Source organism: Mastomys coucha, unplaced genomic scaffold (genome assembly GCF_008632895.1).
Source record: "Mastomys coucha isolate ucsf_1 unplaced genomic scaffold, UCSF_Mcou_1 pScaffold21, whole genome shotgun sequence".
Taxonomy (NCBI): domain Eukaryota; kingdom Metazoa; phylum Chordata; class Mammalia; order Rodentia; family Muridae; genus Mastomys; species Mastomys coucha.
In genome coordinates this window covers 49,606,564-49,630,944 of record NW_022196904.1, presented here as the reverse complement: position 1 = coordinate 49,630,944, position 24,381 = coordinate 49,606,564, and the positions used below count along the sequence as shown (strand labels likewise).

General features: G+C 35.9%; 1 long non-coding RNA gene across 1 annotated transcript in view; it reads left to right on the top strand.

Annotated features, from left to right (window-relative positions):
• The window catches only part of LOC116102313, an 81,957-nt gene that overhangs the window by 5,994 nt on the left and 51,582 nt on the right, over nt 1-24,381 (top strand). The gene's annotated exons all lie outside the window — the stretch shown is intronic.

Genomic DNA, 24,381 nt, shown 5'->3' with positions numbered 1-24,381 from the left:
CAGCAGAGCCCTTCCACAATTTATCTCAGCTTAAACTTTTATGTAAAAAAAAAAGGCCAACAAGTAGCTTCACAGCTTGCTCTTTCCTCTTTTAGAGAAGACATTCTTCAAAGTTTCAAGCAAGCGTGCCCTTGCACCCCTGGAATAGCTCTCTGTCTTTCAGCCCTCTCTGTCATGTGACCATTTGTTACTTGGATACATTGTTTCTAGGTCAGGTAAGCAGTGTGGTTAGGTCAAATAAAAGTATAGGTAGTCTTGTTCTGTCCTGTCCTGTGTCAATGATGACAACCCAATCATGAGAGGTGATGACATAAAAATCTTGTTTTTGCTGATGTCCTTTTTTTAAATTAGATATTTTCTTTATTTACATGTTATATGCTTTCTCCTTTCGCAGTTTCCTCTCCAAAAAGCAAACAAACAAACAAAAACAAGAACAAACACTTGTTGCCTCCCCATGCCTGTCACCCTACCCTCTCCCACTTATTGTCCCTGGCATTCCCCTACACTGTGTCACAGAACCTTCACAGGGCCAAGAGCCTCTCCTCCCATTGATGATCGACTTTGCAATCCTCTACTATTGGAAATCAGTTTGGGGGTTCCTCTGGAAATTGGACATAGTTCTACCAGAGGACCCAGCTATACCATTCCTGGGCATATACCCAGAAGATGTTCCAACATGTAATAAGGACACATGCTCCAAAATGTTCATAGCAGCTGATGCCCTTTTATGGGGACAGTGTTATAAGTGGTCCTTTTACTCATTTTGGACTTCTGGGGTTCTTCAGTCAAGTCCTCAGATGGCCTTGCCCTGTTTCCCATGAGAGGAAACCTAGACATCCCTGGTGCACTTATTTTGGTAAACACTGCATGCCAACAAGCCTCTAGTCTCACATTCTACTTTTGTTCTAGTCTGTGATTGTACAATGTTTCAATCCCACCACCAATGGAGGAATGTTCCTCTTTCACCAAATTCCTTCCAGAATGTGCGGTCACTTTAATTTTGGATCTTAGCCATCCTAATATTTTATGTTGGAATCTCATTGTCATTTTGATTTGAAAAAAAAATTCTGATGACTTCATTTATTGTTGGAAATTGTTCTCACTATTCTTAGGGGGTTTTTTGTTTTGTTTTGTTTTTCCATATGAAGTTGAAAATTGATGTTTTCATGTCTGTGAAAAATTGTGTTGGAATTTTGATGGGGATTGCATTGAACCTTTAGGTTACTTTTGAAAAGATAGCCATTTTTACTGTTAATCTTAGTGATCCAAGAGAGTGGGAGACCTTTCCATCTTTTGAGATTTTCTTTGATTTCTTTCTCCAGGGATAGAACTTCTTGTCATACAGATATTTCACTTACTTAATTAGAATTACTCCTAGATAGTTTATATTATTTTTGGTTATTTTGAAAAGTGTTGTTTCCTTAATTTCTTTATCAACCCATTTATCATTTGTATAAGGAAAGGTTACTGATTTCATTGAGTTAAATGTATATCCAGACTCATTGCTGAACTCGTTTATCAATTGTAGGAGTTCTCTGTTAAAAATTTTGGGGTACCATATATATACTATCACATTATCCACAAATAGTAACACCTTTCACTTCTTCTTTTCCAATTCATATCCCTTTTATTTCCTTGTGTTGTCCAATTGCACTTGTTAGAGTTTCTAGTACTGAATTGAATAGAGAGTGAGAAAGTGGGCAGCAGTGATTTGACTCATATTTGACTGGGATTCCTTCAAGTTTCTCTCCATTTAATCTGATATTAGCTCCTGGCTTGCTGTATGTTCCTTATATTATATTTAAGTATAGCCCATGAATTCATGATCACTCCAAGACTTTCAACATGAAAAGGTGTTGGATTTTGTGAAGGCTTTTTTGTTATCTAAGGAGATGAGCATGTTATTTTTGTTTTTAAGTTTGTTTATATAGTGAATTATGTACTGAACCATCCCTGAATATCTGGGATGAAGCCTCCTTGATCATAGTTAATGACAGGTTTAATGTGTAATTGGATTCAGTTTGTGAGTATTTTTGTATCAATATTCAAAAGCAAAATTGGTCTGAAGTTCTCTTTGTTGGGACTTTGTGTGGTGTGGGTATTACTAACTGTTGCTTCATAGAATGAATTATGTAGTGTTTCTTTCATTTCTATTTTGTGTAACAGCTTGAGATGTATTGAGTTATTAGCTCTTCTTTGAAAGTCTGGTAGAATTCTTTACTAAAACCTTCTGGCCCTGGGCTTTTTTTGGTTGGGATGTTTTTAATGATTTCTCTATTTCCTTAGGGATTACGGGAATGTTTATATAATCTACCTGATCTTTAAGTTTGGTAAGTGGCATCTGTCTAGAAAATCATCCATTTTGTCCAGATTTCCCAGTTTTATTTAGTATAGGCTTTTACAGTGAGTTCTGATGATTTTTTAACTTTCCTCAGTTTCTGGTGCCATGTCTTCCTTTTCTGATTTTGTTAATTCAGAAACTGTCTCTGTGCCTTTAAGTTACTTTGTTTAAATACTTGCCCATCTTGCTGATTTTTTTCAAAGAACCAGCTGTTGGTTTTGTTGATTCTTTGTATTGTTTCTAATTGGTTGATTTCAGCCAGAAGTTTATCTATTTCATACCTTCTACTCCTCTTGCAAGTGTTTGTTTCTTCTTTTTGTTCTAGATATTTCATGTGTACTATTAAGTTGCTAGTATAAAATCTCTCCAATTTCTTTATGAATACAATTAGTGTTATGAATTTTCCACTTAACACTGCTTTCATTTTGTTACATAATTTTTGGTGCCTTCATTTTTATTGAATTATTTAATTTCTTTATTTATTCATTTCCTGACCAAGTTAAAAGAGTAGAGATTTGTTCTGTTTCCATGAATATGTGTAGTTTCTGTTGTTTCTTTTTACTGAACTCCAGCCTTAGTCTGTGGTGATCTAATAGAATGCATGAAGTTATTTCAATCTTCTTTTTTCTGTTGGGGCTAGTGTTGTGTCAGGTTATATAATCAATTTTGGAGAAGGTTCCAGAATGTGTTGAGAAGGTATGATCTTTTGTTTGGTGGTAAAATGTTCTGTAGATATCTGCTAAATCCATTTGGTTCTTAACTTCCATTACTTTCCCTATGCCTCTATTTAGTTTCTGTTTCAATAACCTGTCCATGGTGAAAGTGGGGTGCTGGAAGTCTCCCACTATTATTGTGTGAGGTTCAATGTGTGTTTTGAGCATTAGTAAAGTTTCTTTTATGAATGTGGTGCCCTTACATTTGGAGCATAGGTGTTCAGAATTGAGACTTCATCTTGAAGACTCATCCTTTGATTGAGACTCATCCTTTGATGAGTATGAATTGAGACTCATCCTTTGATGATGAGTATGAAGTGTCCTTACCCATCCTTTTCATTACTTTTGGTTGAAAGTTTATTGGATATTGGAAACCATGAGTCCAGCTTGTTTCTTGGAACCATTTGCTTTGAAAATTATTTTCCAGCCCTTTATTCTTAGGTAATGATTATCTCTGTTGCTGAGGTGTGTTTCTTGTATGAAGTAGAATGATGAATTCTATTTACATATAGTTTGTTAGCCTGTGTCTTCTTCATTAAGAATCTATTGAATCTATTAAGAATCCATTGCCGGGCGGTGGTGGCGCACACCTTTAATCCCAGCACTTGGGAGGCAGAGGCAGGCGGATTTCTGAGTTCGAGGCCAGCCTGGTCTCCAGAGTGAGTTCCAGGACAGCCAGGGCTATACAGAGAAACCCTGTCTCGAAAAAACCCAAAAAAAAAAAAAAAAAAAAAAAAAAAAAAAAAAGAATCCATTAAGGATCCTTCTTCATTAATTATTCATTGATAATTGAATCCACTGATGTTGTTGGATATTAAAACCACTGATTGTTAATTCCTGTTATTTTTGTTGTTTGAGGTGGTAATATGTGAGTGTGATTCTCTGCTTTGGGGCTTGTTATGAGATGATTAATTTCTCTTGTTCTTGGGGGTATCGTTACCTTTCTTGTATTGGAATTTTCATTTTAGTGTCCGCTGCAGAGCTGGATTAGTAGAAAGGTATTTAAATTTGGTTTTGTCAAGGACTATATTGACCATTGGTTATTGAAAGATTTGCTGGCTATGATAGCCTAAGCTGGTATCTGTGGTTTCTTAGGGTCTGCATGAAATCTGTCTAAATTCTTCTGGCTTTTAGCATTTCTCTTGAGGATCTGGTGTAGTTCTTATTGGTCTGCCTTTATATGTTACTTGGCTTTTTTCTCTTACAGCTCTTAATACACTTTCTTTGTTCTGTACATTTAGTATTTTATGGCAGGAAGATTTTCTTTTCTGATCAAATCTATTTGGTATTCTGTGGGCTTCTTCTATATTTATAGTCATCTCTTTCTTTGGGTTGGGGAAGTTTTCCCTTATGGTTTTGTTGAAAATGTTTTCTGGCCTTTTGAAAGGCAAATTTTCACCCACTACTATTTCTATTATTCTTAAGTTTGGTATTTTCATTGTATCCCAAATTTCCTGGGTGTTTTGAGTAAAAAAGTTTTTACACCTTGTGTTTTCTTTGCCTGATTTTTTGATATCTTCTAAGGTATCTTCTACACCTGAAATTCTTTCTTCCAATTCTTGTATTATGTTGGTGATGCTTACAGCTGTAGTTCTCTTTCCTAGGTGTTCCTTCTCCAGGGTTGCCTCCATTTGTGATTTCTTCATTCTTTCTATTTCCATTTCTAGGTCTTGAACTATTTTGTTCAATTCCTTCACCTGTTTTATAGTATTTAATTGTATTTCTTTAAGGGATTTGTTTGTTCCCCCTTTAGAGAATTCTACCTCTTTGCCTATGTTTTCCTGTATTTCTTCAGGGGAGATGTTTATATCCTCCTTAAAGACCTGTATTATGCTCATGGGATGAGATTTTTAGGTCAGATTCTTGCTCTTCGGGCGTGTTAGGATAGAAAAGGTTGCTCTGGTAGGAGAACTGGATTCTGATGGCACCAAATTACATTGGCTTTTTTTTATGTTCTTGTGCTTGCCTTTTGATATTTTGTTATCTCTGATGTTAACTGTCCTGGGTATCTTGGACTGGAGCAAGCTTCTCTAGAGGGAGGTAGACTGGTATGATCTGGGGTACAGCAGGCCTCCATGGAGGTAGGCAGTGTGGTCTCTGGTTAAGACAGGTCTTCTATGTTCCTGGTTAGATGAACTCTCTTGTTTCCCTGTGTCCTTGGTTAGGGCAGACCTCCTGGGAGATATGCTGGCTTTGGGGTCAGGGGGCAAACATGCCATAACTGCCACAGGTTTGGGTGGAAATGCAGACGAGAAGAACAAAGGAGCTCAGGCAGAACAAGATAGACAGGTTTTGGAAGGGAAGCTAACTTGCATAGTTCAGGATACTCAGGTCTGATGGAGGAAGGGGGCAATGGGAGAATGGAGGTCCTCCTGAGATAGCAGTCTGCCTAGGGCAGCATGACTGAGCCCATAGGTCTTAGAGAGCCGAGAGATGGGTGGTAGAGGGAAAGATGACCTCTGTGGTTCAGTATGCTGATGGAAATGGAGAAGAAGCAGTAGGAAGATGCAGTTCCCCTGGGATGGTAGACTGCTCAGGGAAGCTTGGCTTGACCTAGAGGTCTCAGCCAAAATGCAAGATGAATGAGGCAATAGAAGTTGACCTGTATGACTTTGGAGTCTGATGGAGGTGGGGGAGAGGCACTGGGAGAATGTAGCCTATGATGCTGCTCAGGGCAGGTTGACTTGTTCCCACAGTCTCCCAATACAATGTATGAGGTATGATATGAGATTTAAGCTTTAGCAATGTTTCTTTTGCAGATGTGGGTGTCCTTGTGTTTGGGGCATAAATATTCAAAATTAATACCATTTTTGTACATTTTGCCCTTGATGAGTATGAAGCATCTCGTTTCCTGTCTCTTTCAATTAATTTTGATAGAAAGTCTGTTTTATTAGATAATAGAAGGCAAGTCCAGCTTGTTTATTGGGACCATTTTCTTAGAAAGCTTTTTTCTAGCCTTTTACTCTGAGGTAATGTCTATCTTAATTACTGAGATGCATTTTTTTTTTTTTGTATGCAGCAGAACGATATATCCTGTTTTCAAATCCATTCTCTTCAACAGTGTCTTTTTATTGGGGAATTTAACCCATTAATGTTGAGAGATATTAACGAGTATTATGATTGTGGTTGTGTGTGTGTATGTGTGTGTGTGTGTGTGTGTGTAGAAATTGGGAGGTTAGGGAGAGAGACAGAGAGAGAGAGAGAGAGAGAGAGAGAGAGAGAGAGAGAGAGAGAGACTTGTTTTTTCTGATATGGAATTACTTATTTCCTGTGTTTTCTTGTAGTTATTCTGATTGGGTTAGTGTTTTCCTTCTAATATTTCTGTAGTGCTTGGATAGATATGTGGAAAGATATTGTATGAATTTGTATTTCTCTTGAAATGTCTTGTTTTCTCCACCCATGGTGATTGACAGTTTATCTAGGTATAGTATTCTAGATTGACATTTGTTGTTTTTTAGAGGTTGTAAGATATTTGTCCAAGAACAGCTAGATTTTAGTCTCTTTTGAGAAGTTGAGTATAATTCTAATATGTCTGATTTTGCATGTTACCTGGCCTTTTTCCCTTGCTGCTTTTAATATTCTTTTTTGTTGCATAGATTTTTGTGTTTTGATTATTATGAGAGGATTTTAATTTCTGGCCCAGTCTAATTACTGAAACAGAAATATCTTGTATGTTTACTAGCACCTCTTTCTTTACATTGGGAAAATTTTCCTCTATGATATTGTTGAAAATATTTTCTCGGCCTTGGAGCAGAAACTCTTCATCTTTTTCTTTTCTATTATTCTTAGGTTTGGTCTTTGGCATGGTATCCCAGATTTCCTGGACATTTTGTGTCAGGAATTTTTTAGATTTAACATTTTCTTTGACATATATATATATATATATATATATATATGTATATATCACTTTCTTCTATTTTATCTTCTACACCTGAGATTCTCTCTTTCATCTCCTGTATTCTGTTGGTAATGTTTGCTGTTCACATCCCTAGATGTTCTATCTTGAGGATTCTCTCTGTGTTTTTTATATTGCTTCTATTCCCACTTCGAATTTTTGCAGTTTTCTTTATTTTCTTCACATGTTTAACTGTATTTTCCTGTATTTATTCATTTCTCCTTTTAAGGCCTCTATCATCTTCATAAGATTGGATTTGAGGTCCTCTTTGTGCTTTGGTTGTGTTATGATATCCAGGGCTTGCTGTATTATGGTAACTGTGCTCTGAAGGTGTCGTATTACCCTGAATTTTGTTGATTGTGTTCTTTCAAGGTCCTTTAGCCTTCTGGATGACTTTTGTCATTTGATATTTCTGTTGTAGTAGGTATTTGGAGGGTGGTTAACAATGATGGTCCTGGTATGGCAGGCCTCCGATGGGTATTTTTGGGTTCTATGACTCCAGATATGTAGGTTCAGTAAGGGTGGACAGAGAGGACAGAGAGAATGGAAGAAAAGTAGGAATAGCAGACTGCTTTTGAGTTAGTTTGGATAAGGGATTGTCTATTTTGTTGATTTTCTCATTTAAAAAATCCTCTTTGTTTCAATGATTCTTCATTCTGGTTCCTTTAGTTCTATTTTATTTAAATAGAAAAAAATTGTTTCACCCCGCAATTTAATTATTACTTTCCATATAATCCTTCCAGGTGTGATTACTTTTTTTGTTCTAGAGCTTTCTAGTGTGCTGTTAAGTTTGATATCTTTTCTTTTTAAAAGAAATTTAGTTGCTTCATGCTACAAATTTCCCCCTTTTTTTGTAGTTGCTTTGTGCCTTTCACATGTCTGTTAGCATCACTTTCATTGTGTCCCATAAAGTTTAGATATGTTCTATATTCATTTTCATTGAATAATATAAATATTTAACTTTGGTTTATTTCCCTTTGACCCAATTTCGCCTCAGTAATGAGTTGTTTAGATTCCATGATTTTATAAGCTTTCTGTTGTTTCTGTTGTTGTTAATACCTAGCCTTAATCCATGGCAGTATGAGAGGATACAGGGAGTCATTTCAATTTTCTTATATCATTAAGACTTTCTTTGTGAGCAAATATGTGGCCAATTTTGGAGAAAATTCTATGATGTGTAGAGAAGAAAGTATATTATTTTATGTTTAGGTCAAATGTTTTCTAAATATGTTAGGTCCATTTGGTCTTTAACATCAGTTACCTACAGTATTTACCTGCTTAATTTTTATCTGCATGATTTATCCATTGCTGAGAGTGGGGTATTAAACATTCCTCTTCCAGTGTGTGAGAGGGCATCAATTTGCTATTTAAGCTTTTATAGTTTCTTTTCCAAATTTGATTACCCTTTTTTTGGAGCATAGAAAGAATGGAAATATCATCTTGATAGACCTTTCAAGTTCCATCTATTTGCCTAAGAAGTTCAAGAAGTCATTGTTTTTAATAGCTCAGTTGTATTCCATTGTGTAAATGTATCACATTTTCTGTACCAATTCCTCTTTTAAGGGACATTTGAGTTGTTTCCAGCTTCTGGTTAATATAAATATGGCTGCTATGAACATTGTGGAGCATGTGTCCTTATTTAATGTCAGAGCATCTTTTGGGTATATGCCCAGGAATGGAATAGCTGGGTCCTCAGGTACCCAATTTTCTGGTGAACAGCCAGACTGATTTCCAGAATGGTTGTACTAGCTTATAATCCCATCAGCAAAGGAAGAGTGTTCCTCTTTCTCCACATCTTCACCAGCATCTACTGTACCTGAATTTTAGATCTTAGCCATTCTGACTGGTGTAAGGTAGATTACAAGGTTGTTTGATTTGCAAAATTCTATGATTTTGATTCCCTGATGATAAAGAATGTTGAACATTTCTTTAGGTGCTTCTTGGTCATTCAAGTTTCTTCAGTTAAGAATTCTGTTTAGCTTCCTTCCAGTCTATCTGGGCTGGTGCCCTGAGCAGACATTGGGTGTAAGCTCCCCAGTCAGTTCCACAACACCCAGAGGAAGCTCCACTCCCTGGTGCTCTAACAGGCCTGGGATCAGAGGTGAGGATGACACAACATCTGTCCCAACACTGGGGCTAACTGGGACCAGCAGGACCAGGCACACAGGAATTTCACCAGCCCAGTGGCTCAGGTTGCTTCCTGTCTGTCTTGGCTGGCTGGTGCCCTAAGCAGACCTTGGATGCAAACTCCTCAGCCAGTCCCAAAACACCCAGAGGAAGCTCCACTCCCAGGTACTCTAACAAGCCCAGGATCACAGGCTCCCAGAATCACAGGATCGCAAAGACAGCTTGACTCTGAGGAGTTCTTACATAACCAGGATCACAGAAAGGACAGGCTCCAGTCAAATTTATCAAGGGCAGGTAGTACTAGAGATAATCAGATGATGCAGGCAAGTGTAAGAATATAAGCAACAAAAACCAAGGTTACTTTGGTATCATCAGAACCCAATACTCCCACCATAGCAAGTCCTGGACACACCATCACACTGGAAAAGAAAGATTCAGACATAAAATCACATCTCATGATGATGATACAGGACTTTAAGAAAGACAGGACTTTTAAGAAAGAAATAACTCCCTCAAAGAAATACAGGAGTACACAGGTAAACAGCTAGAAGCCCTCAAGAGGAAATACAAAAATCACTTAAAGAACTACAGGAAAACACAATCAACCAGGTGAAGGAAATTAACAAAACCATCCAGAATCTAAAAATGGAAATAAAAACAATAAAGAAATCAGAAAGAGAGACAACCCTGGAGATACAAAACCTAGGAAAGAAATCAGGAGTGGTAGATGCAAGCATCACCAACAGAATGCAAGAGATAGAAGAGAGAATCTCAGGGGCAGAAGACACCATAGAAAACATTGATACAACAGTCAAAGAAAATGCAAAAAGCAAAAAGCTCATAACCCAGAATATCCAGGAAATCCAAGACACAATGAGAAGACCAAACCCAAGGATAACAGGCATATAAGAGAGTGAAGACTCACAAGGTAATGGGCCAGTAAGTATTTTTAACAAAATTATAGAAGAAAACTTCCTTAATCTAAAGAAAGAGATGCCATGAACATATAAGTCTACAGAACTTCAAATAGACTGGACCAGAAAAGAAATTCCTCCCATCACATAATAATAAAAACACCAAATGCACTAAACAAAGAAACAATTTTAAAAGCAGTAAGGGAAAAAGGTCAAGTAACATATAAAAGCAGGCCTATCAGAATTGCACCAGATTTCTGACCAGAGACTATGAAAGCTAGAAGATCCTGGGCAGATGTCATACAGACCCTACAAGAACACAAATGCCAGTCCAGATTACTAAACCCAGAAAAACTCTCAATTACCATAGATGGAGAAAGCAAGATATTCCATCACAAAACAAAATTTACACAATATCATTCCACAAATCTTGCCTTACAAAGGATAATAGATGGAAAACATCAATATAAGGAACAAAAATACACCCCACAGGAGGCAAGAAAGTAATCTTTCAAGAAATCCACACAAACCTAATTCCACCTTCTACAACAAAAACAACAGAAAATAACTATTTTTTCTTAATATCTTAATATGAAAACTAATATGATCAACATATCCTAATTGACTGAAATCCAAAAATATGAGGAATTAGAAATGTGTTGATTGGTATCCAACAGTCTCTCTAATTTGGTAATTGGAGAAATAGGTCCAATATTAGAGAATCCATATACACCTTCAACTTGTTTGTTTGTGACAGTGTTTTGCTGTGTGCAACATAATAGTCTTGAAATCTAGCTTCTCCTATCTCAGCCTCTCTTTTAGTAGTATTGTCTATTTCATGTCTTTACACTATCAACGTTAATAAAAGAAAGGGTTCTTCTGGTAATAGGAGTAAGAAATAGATAGGAAGAGATTGAAAGAGATAAGAAGAGATAGGCTAGCCATACTGTACCTTACCCACGTGGGAAAATAAAAATTAGACAACACGAGCTCTGGTCACTCAGTCATCTTGAATTTTAATAATAAATCCTTTGTTCTCCCAACAAATATATTACCTGGGCCAAAAACCCTTCCTCCAAAATATGTCAGTGTAACAGTCCAATCAGTGACTTCCTTGTTACTCTGTGGGGTTGGAGCTTCTGAATGTAACTGGAACCAGGTTTCGCTCAACAGGTTGGCAGCTGCAGCCCTGGGACCCAAGTGGTTGCTGTTTTACTGTCCGGGCTTTGGGGAGGGAGTCCACACTATACTATGGTTTTCAGAACAGCTTACATATTTCAAAAGTATATACCCAAAAGAAAGATAGACAATTAAATTGGTAGGGGGCTTGTAAAGAACAACAAAGAGTGAGACTGAATGATTTGCTTGACATTTGTATCAAGCAAAAAAAAATCTTGTATCAAGTTTGAAGAAGAGGACTTGATAAGTTACTCTTTCGCTGAGACAAATACTTTTCCAAACAATCACAGCCAATGAACCAGATCCTTACCCTCACCTAATGTTGGTGCCACCCTCCAAGCAGAACCATTGTTCATTGAAACAGTTGGTGAAAGACTTTATGGATAGACCATCTACTAATACACACACCATTTCTTAAATGAATGTAACCTGTTCTCTGTGGGCTGAGAATAAATTCACTCATTCAAGTAAAATAGCTTTGACCATAGCAGGAAGTCTGTATCCAAATATCATGCCTACAATTCATTCCTTGGTGCAGCAGAACTGTCAACTCTCAGCTTAGCTATGATGGAGGTGAAATTCTTTGGTGATATGAGGGTCATTGAAGTACAGCCTTATTACAATGAAACCCAATGTCTAAAAATTGTTCTTATTTTTGGCTTGTACCACATTAGGAGCCAAGATTTTAAGCTCTACTAAATATAAAACAAACAAGCAAACAAAAAGATATATATTTATATTCATTTAAGAAAATACTAGTAGTGATGTATTATTTTGAAATATACAATTAATATGTTTGGAGTTATTTAAAATTTATATTGAGAAAAACATGTATTTTCAGTATTGCTGTAGACAATCATCTACATAAGACTGTTAAGTTGATTATTGATTTATATCAAACAACTTTTATAATGCTCATTTTTATTGTTATAATATTTTATAAATTTTAAAGTATATGATCAAAAAAGATATTGTATGTATTGAAGGGGAAGTCTCTGGGAAGAGTTGGGGTAAAAAAGGGAAACAAGAATGTGATTTAGTTCTATTTACTTAAAATATGTTTTTAAATGTTAACAAATTCAGATAAATTGAAATCATGTAACTTTTCTCCTCATAATGCATTAAAACCTTAAAAAAGGAAAAAATTTTATATTGGAAAAATGTATATATTTTTAGTATTGCTGTAGCTAAGCATCTACATAAGTCTGTTCAATTGATTGTTGTTTTATATCGAAACAACTTTTTTTGTTTGTTTGTTTGTTTTTTTTGTTTTTTGAGACAGAGTTTCTCTGTGTAGTCCTTTGTTGTCCTGGACTCACTCTGTAGACCAAGCTGGCCTCAAACTCAGAAATCTGCCTGCCTCTGCGTCCAAAGTGCTGGGGTTAAAGGTGTGCACCACCACTGCCCTGCCTCAAAACAATTTTTATGATACTCATTTTTATTGTTACAATATTTTATAAATTTTAAAGAATATGATAAAACAAAAAATGAAAGGTATGGCAGGTATTGAAGGGGGGGGGTCTCTGGGAGGAGTTGGGGTATAAAAGGGAAAGAAGAATGTGATGTAATTCAATTTACTTAAAATATATTTTTAAATGTTTGCAAATTTATATAATTTGAAGTTATGTATATTTTCTCATCATAATGAAATAAAACTTAAATCACTTTAAAAAAGAATTCTGTTTAACTCTGTTCCCCATTTTTAATAGGTTTATTTGGTTCCCTGGGGTCTAACTTCTTGAGTTCTTTGTTTATACTGAATATTAGCACTCTATTGGGTATAGTCTTAGTAAAGATCTTTTCTCAATCTGTAGGCTGCTGGTTTTTGTCCTATTGACATGGTCCCTCGCCTTACACAATTTTGAAATTTTATGAGGTCCCATTTGTCAATTGTTGATCTTAGACAACTAGCCATTGGTGTTCTGTTCAGGAAATTTTCTCTTGTGCCCATGTGTTCAAGACTTTTCCTCACTTTCTCTTCTATTAGACTCACTGTATCTGGTGTTATGTGGAGGTCCTTGATCCACTTGGAATTGAGCTTTTTATTATATATTTTCTTTATTTACATTTCAAATGTTCTCCCCTTTCCTGGTTTCCCCTCTGGAAAAAAAAAGCCATATTCCCTTGCTCTTCCCCCTGCTCACTAACTCACCCTTACCTGCTTCCTGACCCTGGCATTCCCCTAAACTGGGGCATAGAGCCTTCACAGGACTAAGAGCTTCTCCTCCCATTGAAGACAAACTAGTCCATCCTCTGATACATATGCAGCTGGAGCCATGAGTCCCACCATGTATACTCTTTGGTTTGTGGTTTAGTCCCTGGGAGCTCTGGAGGTACTGGTTACTTCATATTGTTGTTCCTCCTATGGGGCTGCAAACCCCTTCAGCTCCTTGGTTCCCTTCTCTAGCTCCTTCATTGGGAACTCTGTGCTCAGTCCAATGGACAGCTGTGAGCCTCCTCTTCTGTATTGGGCACTGGCAGGGCCTCTCAGGAGACAGCTATATAAGGCTCCTGTCAGCCAGCACTTGCTGGGATCCACAATAGTGTCTGGGTTTGGTGATTGAATAAGGGAAGGATTCCCAGGTGGAGCAGTCTCTGGACTGTACTTCCTTCAGTCTCTACTCCATAGTTTGTCTCTGCAACTCCTTCCATGGGTATTTTGTTCCCCCTTCTAAGAAGGACTGGAGTATCCACACTTTGGTCTTCTTTCTTCTTGAGTTTCTTATCATTTGTGGATTGTTATCTTGGGTATTCCAAGCTTCTGGCCTAATATCCACTTCTCAGTAGGTGCATACCATGTGTGTTCTTTTGTTATTGTGTTACCTCACTAAGGATGATATCCACCAGACCATCCATTTCCCTAAGAATTTTATAAATTCATTATTTTTAATAGCTGAATAGTAGTCCATTGTGTAAATGTACCATATATTCTGTATTCATTCCTCTGTTGAGGGACATCTGGGTTCTTTCCAGCTTCTGAATACTGTAAATAAGGCTGCTATGAACATAGTGGAGTATGTGTCCATATTACATATTAGAGCATCTTCTGGATATACGCCCAGGAGTGGTATTGCTGAGCCCTCCACTAGTACTATGTCCAATTTCCTGAGAAACTACCAAACTGATTTTCAGAGTGGTTGTACCAGCTTGCAATCCCACCAGCAATGAAAGAGTACTCCTCTTTCTCCACAATCTCTCCAGCATCTGCTGTCACCTGAGTTTTTGATTCTAGCAATTCTGACTGGTGTGAGCTCACTGGGACTTGAGCTTTGTACAGGGAAATAAAAATGGATTGATTTTCATTCTTCTACATGTTGGACACCAGTTGAACCAGTAACATTTGTTGAAAATGCTGTCTTTTTTCCACTGGATGTGTTAGCTCCTTTGTCAAGGTTCAAGTGACTGTAGGTGTCTGGGTTCATTTCTGAGTCTTCAATTCTATTCCATTGTTCTACTTGCCTGTCACTGTACCAATACAATGAACTTTTTATCACTGTTGCTCTGTAATACAGCTTGATGTCAGGGATGGTGATTCTCCAAGAAGTTCTTTCATTGTTGAGAATAGTTTTTGCTTTCCTGAGTTTGTTTGTTTGTTTGTTTTGTTTTGTTTTGTTTTTTGTTTTTTGGGTTTTTTGTTGTTGTTGTTGTTATTCCAAACAACTTTGAGAATTGTCCTTTCTAACTCTAGGAAGAATTGAGTTGGAATTTTGATGGGGATTGCATTGAATCTGTAGATTGCTTTTGGCAAGATGGTCAGTTTTACTATATTAATACTGCCAATTCACAAACATAGGAGATCTTTCCATCTTCTGAGGTCTTCTTCAATTTCTTTTTTCAGAGACTTGAAGTTCTTCTCATACAGATTTCACTTGCTTGGTTAGAGTCACACCAAGATATTTTATATTGTTTATGACTATTATGAAGGGTATCCTTTCCCTAATTTCTTTCTTGGCCTGTTTATCCTTTGAGTAAAGGAAGGCTACTGATTTGTTTAAGTTAATTTTATATCCAACTACTTTGCTGAAGTTGTTTATTAGCTGTAGGAGTTCTATGAGGGATTTCTTAGGGTCACTTAAATATACTGCAAATATATACTCATCTGCAAATAGTAGTATTTTGACTTCTTCCTTTCCAATTTATATCCCTTTGACCTCCTTTTATTGTCTAATTGCTCTAGCTAAAAGTTCAAGTACTATATTGAATAGACAGAGAATGTGCAGCCTTGTCTAGTCCTTGACTTTAGTGTTTCTCTCCATTTAGTTTGATGTTGGCTACTGGTTTGCTGTACACTGCTTTTACTATGTTTAGGTATGGGCCTTGCTTTCCTGATTCTTCCAAGACTTTTAATATGAAGAAGTGATATTGTATTTTGTCAAATGCTTTTTCAGCATCTAATGAAATGGTCATGTGGTTTTTTTTTCTTTTGAGTTTATGTACTGGGTTACATTGATGGATTTCCATATGTTGTACCATCCCTCCACCCTTGGAATGAAGCCTACATGATCCTGGTGAATGATCATGTTGATGAGTTTTTGGATACGATTTTTGAGAATTTTATTCAGTAGTTTTACATCCATATTCATATCAGAAATTCATCTGAAGTTCTCTTTGTTGTCTGTGTGGTTTAGGTATCAGCATAACTGTGGCTACATTGAATGAATTGGGTAGTGTTCCTTCTGTTTCTCTTTTCTGGAATAATTTGAAGAGTATTGATCTTAGTTCTTCTTTGAAGGTTTGATAGAATTCTGCACTAAACTCATCTGGTCCTGGGCACTTTTTGGTTGGGTGTCTTTTAATGGCTGCTTCTATTTCTTTAGGAGTTGTGGGGCAGTTTAGATGGTTTATCTCATCCTGATTTAAAATTGGTATTTGGTATCTCTCTAGAAATTGTCCGTTTAATCCAAATATTTCAGGCTTTTGTAGTAGGATCTAATGATTTTTTGAATTTCCTCAGTTTCTGTTGTTATATCTGCCTTTTCATTTCTGATTTTGTTAATTTGGACACTATCTCTGTGCCCTCTGATTAGTCTGGCTAAGTGTTTATCTATTTTGTTGATTTTCTTAAAGAACCAGCTCCTGGTTTGGTTGATTGCTGTATAGTTCTTTTTGTTTCTACTTGGTTGCTTTCAGCCCTGAGTTTGATCATTTCCTGCCTTTGACTCCTCTTGGGTGAATTTGCTTCTTTTTGTTTTAGCACTTTCAGATGTGCTGTCAAATTGCTGGTGTATGCTCTCTCCAGTTTCTTTTTGGACTCACTCAGAGCTATGAATTTTCCTCTCAGCACTGTTTGTGTGTGTGTGTGTGTGTGTGTGTGTGTGTGTGTGTGTGTGTGCGTGCGTGTGCGTGTCCCATAAGTTTGGGCATGTTGTGCCTTTGTTTTCATTGAATTTTAAAAAGTCTTTAATTTCTTTATTTCTTCCTTGACTAAGTTATCTTTGAGTAGAGCATTGTCCTGCTTAGTGTATGTGGGCTTTTTATTGTTTATGTTGTCATTGAAGACCAGCCTTAGTTTGTGGTGATCTGATAGGATGCATGGGATTATTTTAATCTTCATTCATCTGTTGAGGTCTGTTTTTTGACTGATTATATGGTCAATTTTGGAGAATGTATGATGAGGTGTTGAGAAGGTATATTCTTTTGTTTCAGGATGAACATATCTATAGATATGTTAAATCCATTTGGCTCATAACTTCTTTTAGTTTCACTGTGTTGTTTAGTTTGTGTTTCCATGATCTGCCCATTGATGAGAGTGAGGTGTTGAAGTCTCCCACTCTTATTGTATGGGGTATGATGTATGCTTTGAGCTTTAGTAAAGTTTCTTTTATGAATGTAGTTACCCTTGCATTTGTAGCATAGATGTTCAGAATTGAGAGTTCATCTTGGTAGATTTTTTTCTTTGATGAGTAAGAGTCCTTCTTTATCTTTTTTGATACCTTTTGGTTGAAAATTCATTTTATTCATTATTAGAATGGATACTCTAGCTTGTTTCTTGGGACCATATGCTTGGAAATTTTTTTAGCCTTATACTCTTAGGTGTTGTCTGTCTTTATTGCTGAGGTGCATTTCCTGTATGCAGCAAAATGCTGGGTCCTATTTACTATTCTAGTCTGTTTATGTCTTTTATTGGGGAATTGAATACATTGATGTTAAGACATATTAAGAAAAAGTGATTATTGCTTCCTGCTATTTTTGCTGTTAGAGGTAGAATTATGTTTATGTGGCTGTCTTCTTTTGTTAAAAGAAGAAGATTTTCTTGCTTTTTATAGGGCGTAGTTTTCCTCCTTGTGTTGGAATTTTTCATCTATTATTCTTTGTAGTGCAGGATTTGTGGAAAGACATTGTGTAAATTTGGTTTTGTAATGGAAAATCTTGGTTTCTACATCTATGGTAATTGAGAGTTTTGTTGGTTATAGTAGCCTGGGCTGGCATATGTGTTGTCTTAGGGTCTGTATGACATCTGACCAGAATCTTCTAGCTTTCTTTCATAGTCGCTGGTGAGAAGTCTGGTGTAATTCTGATAGGCCTGCTTTTATATGTTACTTTTGTACAATATTCTATACTTCAATAGAAAGTAATATATACCATCAAACTAGTGTACATTCATTGAAGTATTTCTTGAGAATGTTGTCTAGTACTTGATGCTTAATAATTCATGTCCTCAAAAACTGGTCAAGTAATTATAAGGAAAACATTTATTTAATACATAAGATTTTGGAAGTGTTATGGTTTGAATAGGAATAACCTGACATAGAATTATGTGTTTGAATGCTTGGTTACCAGGCAGTGCTTCTATTAGGAGGTGTGCCTTTGTTGGAGTAGATGTGGTCATGCTGTAGGAAATATGTTATTGCGGTGGTAGGATTTGAGGTCTCCAATGCTCAAGCCAGGAATTTTCTTATGAGTGACTGTGTATGTGTGCACATGTGTGTGGGGGGTGGGTCATATATACATGACAGAGAAGCAAGAATATCAGGCTCTCAGTGTTTCTTAGGTGCTTCTAAAACTATTAGTTTCTTAGATCTGGAGTAAGCACATAACTCAACATAATATTTCCCTTACATTTCATTGGTACTAAGTATATATTCTGGATGCTTTAAATCAAAGATAATTTGTAGGCCTAGTTAAACAGAGATGCAAGTATAAGTTTAATGCCCTTGTTTAGGATCAGGAATTGGGAAAACACACATAGCAAGAAATCCTTTAACTTTAATTGAAAGAACTTACTTATTTTTTTATAAAATAGAAATACTGGATATTGTCCTGAGTTGCTTTTGGTAACACAGTCTATTGATGTGAACATGACAGTAATATTGTTTTTCCACTGTGAAAATAACTTCTTGGTTTACTGAGGAGATACAGAGATGGTAAAAGAAGGTTTCCATTGGATTATTCTGGTGTTCATGTCTTTTTGTTCCAGTCATCTAAGTGATAAGTGTGGAAAGTTTAATAAATGCAGAAAGTCTTATTCCTCTTAATTTTTACAAGTGTCAAATTGCCCTCTCCAAAACTTTCATTCCCTTATTATCATTCCACTACGACAGTTTAGCTAAAGTTGATTGAGTTGACATACTCTTAGCTCTGATAAACTAAAAACTATTTTGCAAATCCAGACAATGGCGCTGTAGGAAATTAATCCAGTTATAGAAAAGCTAACTTGTCAGGAACAGGCTTACCAAAATTAGTGATGAACAAAATTACCTAGAGGTTGTGAATTATTTCAAGATACTAATCTTGAATATCTAAATGCCCTTTGGTAGCAAAATAGGATTTCCAGGGTTATCTAAATGTGATGTTCTCTTTACTCAAAATGTTCCTATATAATACTTTCCTACATAATAATTTCCTTACCAAATTTCATTGTCAAAATGGCTCCATTGGGAAGACTTTATCCTTAAGTTTTCACATTAAGGAGAAGTTTGATATTTCAATTACTGTGAACAGTTTGATATTGGTTACATCCAAGTATTGTGTGAATACTTGATTAAAGAAATATACAGAAATGAACCATGATCAACTGGTAATATAGATAAATGTAACTATCAGTAATATTGAGAAAGATCCATGGGAACATAGACACAAATTATATCTAAAGGCAACTGTATTAGCTTATTATAATTGCTGTTTATTCTTTTGTAAATTGATTTCTTTAATTTTTGCTTTTGCCATTTATTTCTTCAGGATAAAATATCAGCATTAACATCATGTTCACAAATAGTAATCAGCATATTTCTTTGTCATTATAAGTTGTTATAGGATAAGACAGTCATAAAATTAGTTGACATATTCAAAATGAGTAAAATGTGTATTTATATGATGCATATATATTATATATGTGTGTGTATATATTTTATACATTTAAAATGAGTAAAATATATGTATCAATATAGAACATATATAGTAATATATTACCATATACAAAATAAATAATATATATAATTTTTATCAGATAGATAGATAGATAAAAGAGAATAAAAATGTGTTTAAACTAACCCACTAAGAAATTAATGGAAACCTAGCAACTAGGGTAAAGGTTAACAGCTGAAATGCCATTTATATTTTTTTAGGAGATAAAATCAGTTTTCTCCAATGAAGGGACACTGGGTATATCAACCACTCAAGGGTAAGCCTCATGTTCAGTAGTAGCTGACCAACATGTAAGAGACTCCACAGTTTTGTGTAGTTGCATTTGGTTACAGGTCATTTTTTTTTTCCTTTTGAGGTATTCTTTTATTTTGTTTCCTCAGTTTACGATGATTGTTGTTGCATTCATTTTTTTGTTTGTTTGTTTTCTCTTTTTTTTTAGAAGGAACTTAAATTTGAGTGGGTGGGTAGGGAAGGGGGAAGGATCTGGAAGGATACACACAAAAATTAAAAACAACTAATACTTTAAGAAGATAAATAATGCTAATAAAATGCATCAATGATTTTAAAAGGAAGATACAAATACATTTATGAAGAAATATGAGAAAGAACATTATAGATTATATGTATATTAAATAATAGTAAGAAAAATTTATGAATGTGCCAATGAACTCAGCAACTTAAATGAAGTAAAAGAATGACTTGAAAGATTCAAATATAAAAATTTATTCAGTACAGATAATCAGAATACTGTCCTATCAACAAATTAAATTTTTATTGGAAACATTCCTACAAAGAAATATAGATTATGTTGAATTTTAAAACATTAACCTTATATCACCTTCTAGAAGATATAAAAAAGGAATAATTCCAAGCTCAGTATATATTAAAAGGAATACCTTCATCAAAAAATGATACATTTAAAATGAAGAATATATAATATTTCTCATGAGTATATATATGTCCAAATTTTTAGAAAATAGTATCTAACAATATGCAGAAATGTTTTATGATTAAAACAAATTAACCATCGAGTCAAAGTTGGTTTACAATTTCAAAACGAATTTATATTTAAAAATCACTAGACAGTCAAGGTTAAAAAAAAACATTAGAAATACATTCTTCCATAAAATGACTATTTATATAAATATTCAAAATTAGACAGGTATAGGGTGATACATGCAATCTCAGCACTGAGAAAGCTATAAAGCAGAAAAACATTGATTTCAAGATCATTATGTACAATAAGGTAAGACCTTATTTCAAGCAGGAATCAAAATTAATTTTTGGAATTTTGGAAATTAACCAAATACTCAACACAATTACAAAGAACATTTATGCAAGAAAAATATCTGGCTCTCAGTTAAAAAAGCAGAATTTGTGTGACTTTTAAAATGTCTTCTTTCCATATTCTTCCCTGAGATTTTGTGGTAGCATTGTAAACCAGCAGGATAGAAGCCATGAGAGAAGAGGCAAAGATTTGTAACTCCATCCCATCCTAATCCCCATAGAATAACTATTTTGACCTGCTAAGCACTTCTGTAGAAAAATATAACCCATGAGACTTTTAGTAATTTGGGCTGATGTAGAGGCTTATCTGTGAGTAAACCCCCATACCAGCATTAAGCATAAATAATGAATATGTTATTGAATGCCACAGAAGATAAAATAGTTAACAATAGCTGAGATAAAAATCAAAAAATATTATAAAAATGTAAAAATAATCTGGCTGATAAAGGGAAATTTTGTGGTATAATCAAGAGTTTTGTGGAAAATGTTGATACTGTTTTTAATATTGAGTCCACATCAATATTCAGAGTGCATGGTAGCATATAAAACATATGAGGTCCCTAGTTGCTTAATTCTTATTATCACTAGGCCTTGTGTAAGCAGTATGTTAAGGTTAGGAAACAGTTGTGAACTACCTGTATATCACTCGTTAACCAAAATACACATACAGAATGTCCCTTAAAAAGAATGAGTGACATATTAGTTAAAGTTATTTAAAGAAATGTCTATCTAATCATTGCATGTGCTCAAAATAGAAAATACAATTCAGGCCAGGTGGTGGTGGCGCATGCCTGTAATCCCAGCACTTGGGAGGCAGAGACAGGTGGGTTTCTGAGTTTGAGGTCAGCCTGGTCTACAGAGTGAGTCCAAGACAGCCAGGGCTCTACAGAGAAACCCTGTCTCAAAAAAAAAAAAATACAATTCAGTATCCACATACAATAACACACATTCTTTATGCAAAAAAATAATGAAAAAGAACAGATCAATCATAAAAACAAACTCTAGGAATTATAAAAACATATTTTCATGCATACTACATTATATGTAGTCCAGTTTCGAAAATATATATTGTCTTAGTTTTGGCATTATTCTTGGGTAAAGACACCATGACCAAGACAACTCTTACTTATAAGGGACATTTAATTGGGGTTGTCTTACAGTTTCAGAGGTTCAGTCCATTATCATCATGACAAGAAGCATGGCAGTGTCCAGGTACAGAAGAAAGAGCCAAGAGTTCTCCATCTTTATCTGAAGCTAGCCAGGAAGAGTGTCTCTTCCACATTGGGAGGAGCTTGAGCACTAGCAGCCCTCAAAGCCTGTCTACACAGTGACCACACTTCTTCCAAAAAGGTAATACTTATTCCAACAATGCTGCATCTCCTAATAGTGCCACTTCAATAGGTCAAGCATATTAAAACCACTATGTGTGTGTGTGTGTGTGTGTGTGTGTATGCACGTGTATGCGTGCATGCATGCGCACATGTGTATAAGTATAAAAATGAGAGATTATGACACAAAAGAAGTCAATAGAAACTGTAAACAATGCAGATGCCCCTCAACCAAAGAATGGATACAGAAAATGTGGTACTCTTACACGATGGAATCCCATTCAGCTATTAAAGGACATCATGAATTTCACAGGCAAATTGATGGAAGTTGAAAATATTATCCCGAGTGAGGTAACCCAGACCCAAAAGGACATGCATGGTATGTACTCATTGATAGGTAAATATTAGCCAATTAGTTCAACCAATGGTACAACCCACAGACCCAAAGAAGTTGAACAAGAAGGAAGGCCCAAATGAGTATGCTTCAATCTCCTGAAAAGAGGAAACAATGCAGTCAGAGGAGGCAGAGGGAAGGAGAAACCTGGCTCAGAGAGGAGAGAGTGAGAGGAGTGAGGGGGACATGATCAGGTATGGAGAGAGACAGAAAAGAAGCCCAGAGGACCAGGAAAATAAGTAGAAATATGCAACTCCCAGGTGTGGGGGTTGGAAGATTGTCTGGAAGTCCCAGAGACCTGTTATGAGAGAGGCTCCCAGGAATCAATGCTGATGACCTTAGCTGAAATGCCAAATAGTAGGGATAGGAAAGCTGATGAGACAGCATCCAGTAGCCAAACAGGACTCCCCATGGAGGGATAGGGACACTAACCCACCTATAAAACTTTAGACCCAAAATTGGTCCTGTCTAAAAGAAATGCAGGGACAAAGATGGAGCAGAGACTGAAGTAATGGCCAAGTAGTGACCGACCCATTTTGAGACCCATCCCATGAGCAGGCACCAATCTCTCATGTTATTAATGATGCTATGCTGTCCTTGCAGATAGGATCCTAACTATCTGAGAGGCTTTACCCAGCAGCTAACTGAGACAGATGCAAATACCCACAAACATTGAACAAAGGTTGGGGAACCCTATGGATGATTTAGGGGAAGGATTGAAGGGCCTCAATGAGATGGTAGTCCCATGGGAAGACCAACAGTATCAACTAACTGGACCCCTTGGAGGTCCCAGAGACAGAGCCACCAATCAAAAGCACATACAGGCTACTCCAAGGTCCTCGGCACATATGCAGCAGAGTGCTGCTATGTCTTGCCTCAGTGTGATAGGAAGTGTCTAATCTTGTAGAGACTTTATGCCTGGTGGTGGGGGCTGACAGGGGAGGGTTGCTCTCTCAGAGATGTAGAGGATGGGAAATGGAGGGCAAACTACAAGAGGGGACCAGGAGGGAGAGCAGCATTAGACATGTAAATAAATAAATAAGTAAATAATGTATTCTTAAGGAAAGAAAGGTGTTGGACTTACTAGACAAAGACAGTAAGTCAACTTTTAAAACTGCATCCAAAGAACTAAAGAAAAAAATTAGGAAAGATTTACATAATATATGAAAATGATGCTTCAAGAAATATAGACTAAGAAACAGATAATAAGAAATCACCACATGACAATTACTTATGTTAAGAAAGTAAGTGTGTGATGCATGTAGTTCAATGGTAGAAGGTTTGACCAGAATATACAAAGCCCTGGCTTCCATCTAACACTGGGAAAAAACAAAAAAAGGACTCTCAATAATAAATTTCAGCAGACCAGATATTTGCTAACTTGAATATGCTCTAATTAAGATTATCTAGTCCTTTAACTATATATTAAAACAAAACACAACACAGGGGAAAATGCTGCCAGAAATAAATAACATTTATACTCTTGTTCCAGTTTTGAATAGTTAGAAAAAAAATTTTTGATGACTAGTGCAAAAACAAAAAAAGTTGGTAAGGAACAGATAGGCAAGCAACTAGAGTTTGCTTTCTAAATCCAGCAGTTTCTTCAACAATTCTTAGAACTATTAATGTTGGATGTATTTCTGTTTTTAAATTTTATAGCCCTTAAAGCCATTAAAGTACAAGCACAATTGTTTGCATGTGTTCTCTCTTTTAAAGTGCAAAACAAGAAACAAAGGGAAAAAATCCACTGGTCCATTAAAAAAATTCATCAACAGATGTAGAGGCTCACAGCCATCCATCGAACTGAATACAGGGTCCCCAGTGAAGGACTTAGAGAAA